The sequence below is a fragment of the Sinohyriopsis cumingii genome, unplaced genomic scaffold, assembly GCF_028554795.1.
Source record: "Sinohyriopsis cumingii isolate HCF-2022 unplaced genomic scaffold, ASM2855479v2 utg002479l, whole genome shotgun sequence".
NCBI lineage: Eukaryota > Metazoa > Mollusca > Bivalvia > Unionida > Unionidae > Sinohyriopsis > Sinohyriopsis cumingii.
The window spans coordinates 60001-65000 of record NW_028316224.1 but is presented as its reverse complement, the minus strand read 5'-3'; the positions used below and the strand labels follow the sequence as shown (position 1 = coordinate 65000).

Here is a 5000-nt window from a genome sequence, read left to right as displayed (position 1 = left end):
GGATTAGAACTTTGAATCAGTATACACTTTAGTTACTAATATTATACTGCACACAAACATTTGTACATCGGAAACGTTGAAGAGATGTGTGACTAATCAGCCCAAGAGTCTTCAAAACGCATCAAGACAACAAATTATGTTTTACAGTCGAAATGTTGTTCTCACTAGAACTGAAATCATTTAATTTCTACTTAAATGCCCGAAAAATTTACAATTAAAACTACAATAAATGTTTTATACCTAGTCCCGCACAGTGACGTTTATCTGATTCCCTGTACTCACCGAGAGCATTCTGTGTCATATGGATGCATATCAAATGAAGTGAAAAGTAATGGAATACTCGCTTTTTTATTTATCCCTATGCATCGTGGTGCCCACACCATGATGAGACGCTGTTTCAATAAACCTTTTTATATATGTTCTTTACTGTTCTTCCTTTTTCTTCTTGCTTTATCATACTGACACACGAGAGAGAGAGAGAGAGAGAGAGAGAGTATGCAACAAAGTTCGCATAACTTTATCAGCTATTAACATTAATTGTACTTCTGTGTAATTTTATTTTTAACGCGTTATCCTATAACGATTGCAAACAAGGGCAAAAACTCTACTGATCTTACTCGATAATTATACCATACTGAATTAATAAGTTTATCTCGTAAAAACGGATCATATATATATCCTGGGTGGCTGAGGGTGTTTTAAGATATGTGTGTGTCTTTTGTGATATATATATATATATATATATATATATATATATATATATATATATATATATATATATATATATATATATATATATATATATATATATACGTTTGTGTGTGTACACACATACATACATACGTGTATTATTTACATATAGTCTTGGATAATTTTAATTATTGGGATATGGATTTTAGATATCAACAGATACAAAGGAAACAAACGTTTCAATACATATAATGACATTTTCTTAAATTCTACATTGTATCATATTGACCTACTACTTGCTAGGCAAGCTGACTTTTATAAAATTTGCAAACTCCTTATATATATTTAAACTTACTTTTAGTATTCAACCAGAAAATCAGTACAGTGCAGAAAGATTGAAAATATTATTTCTTTCATATATATATATATATATATATATATATATATATATATATATATATATGAGAGAGAGAGAGAGAGAGATGGGGGGATTCGGAATGGTTTAAACAGACTCTAAATTACACTGATAAAATGTACATCAGTCCAATGGTTAACATGATAGATTTCTATCAAGCTGGTTGCCCTATTGTACCCTTGAGCAAGACTACCCTCATTGCCTAATAAAACCAAGCAGTCTTTTGCCAGAACACCATAATGTGAACTTAGGCCATCTAAATCAAATTCCTATGTGAAATTTGCCAATATAAGCCAATACACTTTAATGCAAACTTAGCCAATCTAAACCAAATATCTTAATGGAAACTTAGCCAAACACCTTAATGTGAACTTAGCCCATCTAAACCAATGTACCATAATGTGAACTTAGCCCATCTAAACCAAGAAAAGAATAATGTGATATTGGCTCATATAAACAAAAACACCTTAATGCTATCTTAGCCAATCTAAACCAACCGACTTAATTTATTTTTATAAAGAATACAAAGTGAAAATTTAAATACTTTTCAGCATTATAAATGAAATCACAAATAGTCCATGAAAAGTTATATGACAAGTCCAAAAGGGTAGTGTTCCAAATGAATGCCAGTGGTTTTCTGAATGAAGTCCAATTTTGAATGTGCTGATGTAATAACAATCTTGACGTGTGGCGATGATGTAATTTAGAATGTCCTTGAATGAATTCATAATAGTCCCAAAATAGCGATTTTTGATATTTGGACATTAGTATTGGGGTGTATGGACATATTTGTTTTGCTTATCAAAACGTTGGAAATCGCCGACACCATGCGGTATCGGCATAGGCTGCTTACTAGCCACAGGGGGCTCGTATCATTGCTTACAATGAAACTATCAGTCGTACATATAGTATAAAATGTATGACTGTCAGTTCAATTGTGAGCAACGATGCGAGCCCCTGTGCTTACTAGCCTGCCATGCAAACTTGACCGACCTTTCATCGAGATATACCTGCATGAAATCGAGAGAAATACGATTTATTTTCTCAGAAATAATTCCGAGTATAACATCATTTGTCGTTAATGAAGCTGACTGACGAAAGAAAACGACAACCTTGATGAAATTTGACACGGAACTCGCCATTGTATTACTATTCAAATGACTGCACAAATATGGCAACCTACATGTCAGTGACATCGGCGATCAAATAAGCTCTTGCTTCTTTACAGATTGAAACTGAAGGGATGTATTGTCGTAAGCAGAGCTCTCCCCTGTCTCTAATATATATATATATATATATATATATATATATATATATATATATATATATATATATATATATATATATATATATATATATATATATATATATATGTGTGTGTGTGTGTGTGTGCGTGTGTGTGTGTGTGTGTGTGTGTGCGTGTGTGTGTAATATATCTTTGTAACGACGAAGAGACAACCTATATTAGTCTTAAATTTGTACATACAAATGTCTACGGCCATACCACGTTGAAAACACCGGTTCTCGTCCGATCACCGAAGTTAAGCAACGTCGGGCCCGGTTAGTACTTGGATGGGTGACCGCCTGGGAATACCGGGTGCTGTAGGCATTTTTTAAATTTTTTTTTGGTTCCATCCTCACTGTGAGGATATGCGATCATATATGGCCAATATTTCTTGTTCACAAATCTGGTGCAAATTTTTCAGTTTCCTCTACCTCCAGGATCGAAATGGGCCGCCTCGTATGCCGTCCAGATCCTCCAAATTTCTTCTGATATTCCGGATTCAGCCTATAGCGAATAATTGCAACGTATGCAATCGATGTCTTTCATTTTGGATACTTGTCTATGGTATTTCTTATTCAACAATTGATAGATATATTTGGAATGTATTATTTTTAATTATTTTAATTTATTTACCTGTTTTTAGCAGGGCACCAGTCTATCAGTGTGAAACTTGGCATCCCTTAGCGAATACTTCGAATATGGGCCATTGACAAAATAAATTGGTGTATAAATCTCTGTTTTGATTACAGTAAGTTTGGATGGATGTTCCCTGCTTCCACTTCCTTGCACTTTCTGTGTTTCCACAACTTTAACGTTTCCGAGCTGCAAGACGATATCCGTTTCAAATCAGATTCGAGTCCGTCTTTAAAGGTAGCTCATAGGCTGATGTCGATTATTTACCTATTGAATTAGTCAGTTGATACAAGATAAATAATAATAATAATAATAATGCCCAAAAACAACAAAAATGAACTGAATCTTCGTTTAAATGCATTGTTATTTAAGTCCATTTGAAGGTGTAAACCTCCGGTTAAGCAACTAATGTCCGAGTCCGAAAATGCCTGAATTACAAATTTGAATAATGTATGAAGGCAGTTTATCTATATAAGTTTTAATAAGTACACTTTAATTACTAATTTTACACGGCACATAAACGTAAACGTCTGTACATCGGAAACGGTGAAGAGAGAAGCGAATATAAGTCTTAAATTTACACACACTTGTGTCTACGGCCATACCACGTTGAAAGCACCGGTTCTCGTCCGATCACCGAAGTTAAGCAACGTCGGGCCCGGTTAGTACTTGGATGGGTGACCGCCTGGGAATACCGGGTGCTGTAGACTCTAATTTTTTTTTTTTCTTTTATAACTAAAAACAGTTGAAGTTTTTCTTTCTTTCTTTTATTGTAACTAAATTTACTTTATTCAATATAAATAATAAATAGAGCAATTTCTCGACTTTCATTTTCTCTTTTTCCTTAACTTTCTTCAATAATTCGGATCCTAAAAAAATCAAGTATAGGACCTGAATATAGCAAATGTTGCTTTGCACTTCTCTGCTCTTGGTTTCGATCCTTACTACTGGAATATGCGATCATAGATGACCAGTATTTCTTATTAACAAATTCGGTTCAATTTATCCAGTTTCCTCTACTTTTACTACCACAACAAGCTGCCTCCTTTCACGTCGAAATACTTCCTTCAAGTTTCTTCTCATATATTCCTGGTGTAGTCTCTAGCGCAGAGTTGCAAAATATGCGATCAATGTCTTTCATTTTGGGTACTTATTTGTGGTATTTCTTATTCACTAATTGATTGATAAATATGGAATGTATGAATTGTGAGAATTTTTTATATTAATTTATTGATTGATTGATTTCTTTTACAGCAGGGCCTCAGTCTGCCAGTGGGAAAATTGGCATCCTGTAGCGAATACTGTAAATATGGGCCATTGGCTAAATAAATTGGGTTATAAAATTCTGTTTTGATTACAGTAAGTTTAGATAGATATTCCATGCTTCCACTTTCTGTATTTCCACAACGTTAACTTCTACAAGTTGCAAGAAGAGATCCTTTGCAAATCTGATAAGACCCTATTTTTAAAGTTAGCTTATAGGCCGGTGTCGCTTATTTTAACCAAATGATAGGACAGAAAGAGGAATAATAATAATAATAATAACAACAACAATAATGTCCTGAATCTGCATTTTAAGTCAATTTCAACATGGAATTCTCCCCTTATCTGGGTCAGAAAATGGATGAGTGACAAATATGAGTATCTGAGGCCAGTTTTGCTTCTTTTGGATTAGAACTTTGAATCAGTATACACTTTAGTTACTAATATTATACTGCACACAAACATTTGTACATCGGAAACGTTGAAGAGATGTGTGACTAATCAGCCCAAGAGTCTTGAAAACGCATCAAGACAACAAATTATGTTTTACAGTCGAAATGTTGTTCTCACTAGAACTGAAATCATTTAATTTCTACTTAAATGCCCGAAAAATTTACAATTAAAACTACAATAAATGTTTTATACCTAGTCCCGCACAGTGACGTTTATCTGATTCCCTGTACTCACCGAGAGCATTCTGTGTCATATGGATGC

At 33.8% G+C, this 5000-nt stretch overlaps 2 non-coding genes across 2 annotated transcripts; both read left to right on the top strand.

The window, feature by feature from the left end:
* Positions 1 to 2595: 2595 nt before the first annotated feature.
* Positions 2596 to 2714, top strand: LOC149770315 (5S ribosomal RNA). Its single transcript, XR_016418675.1, has one exon. It is a non-coding gene; the product is annotated as a 5S ribosomal RNA (ribosomal RNA).
* A 900-nt stretch (positions 2715 to 3614) lies between these two features.
* On the top strand, positions 3615 to 3733 carry LOC149770314 (5S ribosomal RNA). The gene has a single exon (XR_016418580.1). It is a non-coding gene; the product is annotated as a 5S ribosomal RNA (ribosomal RNA).
* Positions 3734 to 5000: the final 1267 nt, after the last annotated feature.